The sequence below is a fragment of the Diospyros lotus genome, chromosome 1 (assembly GCF_014633365.1).
Source record: "Diospyros lotus cultivar Yz01 chromosome 1, ASM1463336v1, whole genome shotgun sequence".
NCBI lineage: Eukaryota > Viridiplantae > Streptophyta > Magnoliopsida > Ericales > Ebenaceae > Diospyros > Diospyros lotus.
Window position 1 is genome coordinate 9,854,298 of NC_068338.1, and position 8,694 is coordinate 9,862,991.

The window sequence follows — 8,694 nt, forward strand, 5'->3', positions numbered from 1 at the left end:
GCGGTGGCTGATATGAGCCAGATGGTCCTTGGTTAGGCTGGTAGGGCTGTGGCTGAGGTTGTGGCTGTGGTTGTGAGGGAAATGGTTGGTGTGGCTGAGATGCTGAGTCATTTCTCCAAGAGAAATTTTGGTGGTTCCTAGAATTTGGATGATAGGTGTTTGAGTTTGGGTTGTACCCTTGATAATTTCCACCCTGGTTTTGGTTTTGGTATATCCTACCCTCTGTTTGCCTTAGTTGTGAGTTTGAAGTTTGGCCATACAGCACTTCTTTGAAAGCAGGGAGAGTTGGACACTCCTCTGTTCTATGGCTATTGGCTTCACACACTACACAATGCACCTCTACCTCATTGACAGCCTTCTTTTTTTTTTCATCTCCAATTCTTCCATTTTCTTTGTCAACAGAGCTAATCTAGCACTGATGTCATCAGTTTCATTTAAATGGAGTTTTCCCTTTGGTTGTGGATTGTATTGGTCTCTCAAATCTCCCATGGTTAATGGTCCAACTTCCCAACTTCTAGAGTTTTCAGCTACATGGTCAAAGTATGCAACAGCCTCTTCAGGAGTTTTTTCATAAAAATCACCATTACACATGGTGGACACCAGCATTTTCAAATTAGGAGTTAAGGCATTAAAAAAGAAACTAACTACCCGCCATTGCTCAAAGGCATGGTGTGGGCAAGAATGCAAGAGGTCCTTGAAACGTTCCCAAGTTTGAGCAAATGTTTCATTTGGTTTACAAATGAAATTCATCATTTGCCTTTGGAGTGATGTTGTTCTATTAGCTGGGAAGTATTTTTTTTATAAATTTTGTTTGCATCTCCCTCCAAGTTCCTATTGATCTAGGCTCCAGAGTCCCTAACCACATTTTTGCTTTATCCTTGAGTGAGAATGGGAAGAGCTTTAGTCTAACAGTGTCCTCATGAATATTTTGATCCCCACAAGTACCACATACCTCTTCAAAATCCCTCATGTGTGTATATGGATTTTTAGAATCCATACCATGAAATGTGGGGAGCATTTGTATGGTACCTGGTTTAAGGACAAATCGATGATGGTTTATTGGTAGGATTATGCAAGAGGGAGTGGTTTGCCTTGGAGGATGCAAATAATCCCTGAGGGGTTTAATCTCATCACCATCCAAGGGATCATGTCCTCCATGATCACTCCCGTGAGCAGATAGGTTTTCAATTTGTTGAGACATTATGGATTGTAAAAGCGATATTTCAGTCTCTGATAAAGAATCTATAGAATGGTTTGACTCAGTTTGATGGCTTAAGATTCTACCAGATCTAAGTCTCATGCAATTTGAATAATATGCAAACAGCTAAGAAAGAAAAAAAAAATATTAAGAACAAAGTTACCCGTGGAGTGAATTTTTTCTTCTGTTGCACCTCCCCGGCAACGGCGCCAAAATTTGGCTGCACTCCTCACCCTACAATTTAAATAACCTTAATCAATTTGGATGTTCAGTGTTGAAATGGTGAGGAGGTTTAAACTCACCAGTGTGTGAGTGTAGTTGTAGCACAAATATAAATTCCGGACAAGTCCGGGTCGATTCACTGGGAGGTTTATTTAACAAAAGAATTGTTCATTCGGGTTGATTTATCCAAAGAGAGCTAAGTTTTCTTGATTGTAAAAAGGTTTTTTTTTTTGGAATATTAAAAAGGTCTTGGGTTGGGGCGAGTTCAGAACCAATGCCTAATAAATCTCTTATAGCAATTTAAACAGCAACATTAATCTGAAATAAACAGAGGATCATTTGGTAGTTATAATTCAAGATACGAGTGATTCTCAGCTAAGCAACCCTCATACATGATATGATGGTTCTAGGTTAAGATGTCACTGTAAATTGTATTATACTACAGACTATGATTTGATTATCTGAGCTTGGGTATATCTCATCTCCAATTCTAGCAACTCTCATACATGACATGAGAGTTCTAAGTTAGGATGATTACCCAATCCAAACTCACAAAACCATTTACACACTCAACTCAAGTTTAACTCAGATAAATCTTGCATTCATCGAGGTTTGGCTTATCTTAGATTCAAGAACATTGGACACTGTCCTCGCCTTAACTCAAGATTAGATTTAGCTACTCATTTCCATTTAAAAGTTAATTGACAATAATTTAAATTGCATAATTTAAATAACAGAATTTAAATGACAAGAATTAAAATAACATAAACTAACCGGCCATTTAAGCGGTGGATAATTAAAAGACAAGAATTATAATTGCAAAAATTTAAAGGCAGTAATTAACCGGCCATTTAGGCGGTGGATAATAAAGTAATAATAAATAACATAAGAATTTAAATAAAGAAATAAAGGAAGTAAGATTACAAAAGAAAACAAGAGAGAGAATAAGAGCAATTCTCTAAGAGAAATTCTAAGAACAAAACTAAACTTTGATTCAAGTAATAACAACTCCCTTACAAATGCACCAAAGTGAGCTATTTATAGCTCACAAGATGCAATACAAGCCACACAATTATTCAACAAAACATTCACCTAACTAGTGGAAGAAAATTAGGTAAAAGACAAAAAATACAAAAGACTTTGTGTGGTGGACTTCTCATAAGAATACAAAAGACTTTAGGTGGTGGACTTCTCATAAGAATACAAAAGACTTTTGGTGGTAAATCACTTATAAAAAAAAATTACAAAACAAAGAAAAGTCTTCTACAAATTGGACTTTGTTGGGCCTTTGATTGGTTTTGGGTCTTTGGTTGATCTTGGGCCTTTGGTTGGATTCCATTTGATAGTTGGGCCAAGTGCACTTGAAACATCCTCTAGCCTCCATAATTGGCCTTTGAATTTGAGCAATAAAAAATGGGTAATCCAATGTCTTCGATTATGCCCCTAATTAATTGTAGAAGTCAACTTCCTTGCTTCATCCTGAAATAATATGTAATACGAATAATTATTTATTTTAAGCATATTTATAAAGTTAAAATGGGGATATAGTTCATTAAGATTTAGGAAATATTAACCCCTCATCATAACACCCCCTCTCCTAGAACTGCCCGTGAAGAGGTGCTACGGGGAAAATAAAATAAAACTAACTGATAAACTGAAATCTGATACCATAGCTAAACATTCCAATCAACTGAAATGAAAACTCTGAGTCAATACAGACTGAAAAGCACAAACTCTGTCTAAGGGACAATCCCTCAACTGAAATATAAAATAAGATCTAAACTGAGAAGAACAGACTCCCAGACATTTTTTATCTTGAGCGGCTCCACGTACACACACTACTGAACACTGCTGCTAGGCCCCACATCTGATACTCCCCTGCTATAACCTGGAGGGGTGAAGAGTACAAGGTGAGTTACAAAAGCTCAGCAAGTAATAAGCTAGAAAGAATATTGAAGCTGAATCGAAGAATATCGATACTGATAAATAACTGACTGAACTTGTACTGTATAATCACTGTCTGATTGCATTCATAAAAATGTAATGCACTTAAACTGTAAACTAAATGCAGGTGTGCAACTTTGGCTCATAGGCCCACATAATCTGATAATGCATACCTGTCTGAACTGAAACCTGCATACATAAAAACTGTAAGCACATACTGTGGGCAAAGCCCCTAGCCCCCTGGTTGCCACCAGGCGAGCAACTCATAAACTGAGCTGAAACTGAAACTGATGGGATCCCCGTGGACAAGCTGCCTGGCGCGCATAATGCAATGCAATGCTCACATAAATGCTAGCACACGATATGTAGTGCTCCATATAAAGTCATACTCAATGCTCATATCAGAATGTATGCACATAATCTCACAAAATAATGTTGGTCATGCCATAATTAACTGTTAAACATGGTATATGATTTTTTACCAGCTATATTGAGATACAAAGATTTTGAAATTTCTGAGTATAGGCATGGCATATTGGAATGCTACAGCGACTCATTCGAATGCCAAAAAGCGACTCATTCGAATGCTACAGTACCCTTATTCGAATGAATTTTAGGGTACTCACGGGTCATTCGAATGACAAAGAGACTCATTCGAATGCTAAACTATACAAAGCAACAACTTACTCACATCTTCAAGGACTCATTCGAATGACAAGAAAACTCATTCGAATGATAGACCAAAAACACATACGAATGATATGATATCACATGACTTATTCGAATGACAAGGGACTCATTCGAATGACTGATACATTATAAGGGAAAAGCTTACGATAACACTGAAAACTCATTCGGATGCCTCAAAACTTATTCGAATGACACAAGACTCATTCGAATGACTAGAATCTTATCAGTCATAAAACTCACGATAATAGAGATGATATCTTGAATTACAACTCAACATTACTACACCATTCCAAAAGAAATCTTGGGAAAACAATCCCAATTGATTTAAAATAATCTCAAGATGTATTAAATCAATCGCTTATGAAAGAAAATGCTGAAAGAGATTATGCATAGCTTAACATAACTCACTGGTTAATGATATACTGCATGAAAATATGTATATATACATGAACATTCTGATTGATTAAACTGGAAACCCAAAACAAGAGTCTTGGTATTCTGAGATCACTGCTAATATGATTTGAAGATCATATTTAAAAGATTTACTATAAAGAATCACACATACTTCCTCATGCACTCACTGCTCTACACATACATATATATATATATATACACTGTAACTGATATAAATCTAAGAACTCAATGAAGCGCTCGAATAAACCGAGAATGAACTAACTTGAATCTGTAATGAAAGGAATTACAGATAGGATACTTGCCTTTCAATCGTTTTTGATCGATTCTAATGACTTCACGAGAGCCTTCTATGCAACACTTTGAAACTGTGGCTCATTCTTGGCTTCTCTATTCTTCATCCATGCGGCGTGAGAAGCTCCTTGCTATGACTATATATATAGAGAAAAAAAAAGCATCCCTAAAGCCCACTTCTCCTTCTCCTAATGCAAATAGGAGACTTCTCAATCCCAATCCTATTCACGTATGGATATCACAATCCTCCTTTCATATGGATTCTTAATCCCTTAATCACAATAACTCCATTTAATAATTAAATGCTAATATCAAATCCTTAAATGACCAACTTGTCCTTGCATTTAATTTTCATAATAAATAAATGCCTTTAAATGCTATTTTCTCAATTAAAAATTACTAGATTGCCACATTAGCAAATCCCTTTAACTCCAACATTAAATAGAAATAAATGCTATTCTTTTCCCTCAAAATCACTAAATTGCCACATTAAATAATTAATTGGCAAAATCGCTTAATCAATACTTCAATAATTAATTAAATCATTCTTGAATAAATACTGGGCCCTCTAATGGGTCGTTACACAACCATCCAAAGAAAGCACAATCCATGTGCTCTAGCCTTCTTTAATCTCATCCATTAGATTTCATTTACTTTCCAAGAGAATATCTCAACCATTGGAACAAGCACAATCAAAGTGCTTTACTAGGATTTAATCCCAGCCTTCCATCTTCTTAACCCATGATCTCCACCATCCAAAATCAGTTTAAAAAAGATTTCTTAAATGAGTTGGCAATCCATGCCAACTTAAAGGATTTTATCTCATCCCATAGATCACTTCTCACTTTTAAGAATAATCCTTCACCCTTGGATCATCTTGAATTTATATTTCCTTTCACATTTAATTAAATTCTCATATTTTCCAGGGCATTAATGGTGACTAATTACCATTTTCTTTTGGATTTTCTGTAATTCACCATAATCATGTCTCTCATTAAATGCTTACAAGACCAATTTCTCTTTTCTTTTGAAATTATTTAATTCCACCTTTCTCTTGGAGGAGAACTTGCCAAGTGTCAAATTTAGACATAAGCGTTTGCCTCCAAGCTTCCATCACAACCATCCATATGGCATCACCACATTGAATCACCAATTTAGGAAAAATCAATTATTTTCTCTCATAATTGAATATTCTCTATTGTTCCCATTCTCCATAATTTAATTCTTTTATGGAATTTTACTCCAAATTACTAAAATGCCCTTTGTGAATTATTAATCCCATTTATCTCCACATAAATACAAAAATGGAAAATTAATTCACTTCCATACTGTAACGACCCGCTCCCACTTACGGGTGCCACCGGTAAACAATCGACCGGACTACTCACCTGACGAACCACAACTGAAAGGTCAGACTATGTTTCAACAGGAAATGCCCTAGGTGGGAACTAGCCTTCGTCCTTCCCTTCGCTCCACTCGGGAATCGGTCCCAATTCAAACAAGAAAAACCCAGCGGACCGAGACCCGAAACTCGAGTGAGCTTTACCTCTCTTCAGCTCGCCCCATAGCAAGCCAGAGGTAACCCAGGTGTTAGTGTAGGTGCTCTAGACCCAATCAGATTGGGCATGTTGTACAATGACAATTGTAATCATGTTATTATTTGAATAAAGAGTTATTCAAATTCACAAGAAGTCATTCTATTAGTTTCTTGTTATTATTGTAATAACCGAATGAAACTAGATAGAAGTCCATATGATGTATACTGTGAATAATCTATAAAGATGTGAGATGATGCATCACAGTTTATAGACATCATTACACGTCCCAAGTCATAGCAATGTCAAGAATGGACATTGACAATTGCGGTAAGACTTGTATGTGCTATGTTTTTGCTATGTGATAGCAATGGGGGTCTCACACCCATAGGCATGGGGATGCCTAGACAAGTACATAGGTGACCAATGTTGGAGAACGTGTCACTGGACATGACTCGCCATGAGAATCCATTTTGGTTATATGTTGATGAAATTCTCATACGAGATGGGTGTAACTAATCCTTGGACCTGAGGTTGTCACGGTCATCTCATAAGAAGACTGGTATGCTTTGACATCATTTCGATGGGCCTAGACAAAGGCTGCACGTGGGCGATCGTTGGGTATATCATGAGGCTTATGGAGATGGGTGCATAGCCAAGATGGGACTCGTCTATCCCTTGATAGAGGATGATGTATCTAAGGCGCCTTCGGTGGATATTCACTTTAAATCCATGGCCATGGTGAAAGAGATCAATAAGGAGTTATTGATTCACTTTCTATTAAGTGAAGATATCCGAAAGATCGAAGAAAACTCATGTGATCATTATCAAGCAACACATCGCCATACTTGAGATCACATAAGATGCATTGACGAGAGGATCGTATTACACGGTAACCATGCTCGTGAAAGGTTATTTGCGGATTATGAATCCTTCTGAATAATTGGGTAGGCATGACGCCTTGCTAGAGGCCAATCTTGTCTTATGTGTTCGTACCGACACATTGCCAACATATTCGGAAGCTTAATGAGTCATACGCAATAGGCACGGTCCCTGGCTTAAACCAGGAGAGTGGACGTATGGTTAAGTGGGACACTTCGGCAAGAAGTTGTGCCGTCGTAGGTTCTCACGGAAAAAGAACAAATAGACGTAATGACGTCGATATGACGAGGAGTCGTCATAATGGAAAGAGTTTCCTAAAAATGGCATTTGATTAAATTAGGAAGGAGTTTCTAATTTAATGATTTTCTATTTGTTGGAGTGGCAAATAGGAAATAAAATATTTTTGGGCTTAAGTTAATATTTGGACTAAATTAGATTTGGGCCAAATATTAAATTAAATATTATATTTGGAGTAAATTGGATTTGGGCCAAATATTAAAATAAATATTATATTTGGACTAAATTAGATTTGGGCCAAATATTAAATATTATATTTGGACCAAATTAGATTTGGGCCAAATATTAAATAAAATATATTTGGGCTTGAATTAGATTTGGGCCATAATATTTTATTTAACCTATAAAAGGATTGGGCCATTTAATTATATTTCTAGTTGGACTAGAATAAGCCCACTTATGATTCTAATTAAATTAGAATTAATGGGCTAGCCCAATCCATTAGGGTTTTAGAAACCCTAGGATATTTCATTATAAATATCCTTTTATAGGTTGCCTATTATAGAGGTGATTTTTGGTGTCATTTTTTTCAAGAGTTGAAAAACGCATTGCCGTTCACTCTTCCCCGTTTCTTTTGGCATTGATTTGAAACGTGGGTGTTCTTTTACCGTCCATATACAAGCCGCGGAAAGGAGAAGGAGCTAGCACTCCTATTTCGCTCTCCTTGCCAACGGACGCGTGCCGCGTATCACGAGTTAGAGGCCGGACGCTTGGACGGCTCGAATCCGCGAACGACTCGATAATCTAAAGGTTAGATTTATTTATTTGTTTGTGAATGATTTGATTTCGACGTTGATCCAATCGCCAGGATTGGGGTAAGGTTCAAAATTTTTGAACTACGCTGCTTGCCCCGTAGCGATCTTGCTTTACTTTCACCAGGCACAAAGCTAGCATACAAACACTTCGCTGAGTATTGGGAATTTATGAGAACATACCTCGTTGATCTTTACTTGGCCCGAAACTCGGCTTGTCCAACTAAGCCATATTCAACAAGCAATCTCACAATCATCTATCACACTATGATGATTACAACAAGTAAATACCACTAGTGCTCAATAACGTTTACATTCGAACACGCGAATACATATAAGAGAATACAAGAGAATACATATCCACACATCTCGGGCAATGATGCTAGTTGCCACAACAGTCTCCCGGCAGCATTCCTGCTTGCATTTGGGTTTGCATCATCTACAACACGAGGTAAAACCTCATGAGTCA

At 37.0% G+C, this 8,694-nt stretch overlaps 1 pseudogene; it reads left to right on the forward strand.

Annotated features, from left to right (window-relative positions):
- The first annotated feature begins 661 nt into the window (after positions 1-661).
- On the forward strand, positions 662-761 carry LOC127793627 (small nucleolar RNA R71; annotated as a pseudogene).
- The last annotated feature ends 7,933 nt before the right edge of the window (positions 762-8,694 follow it).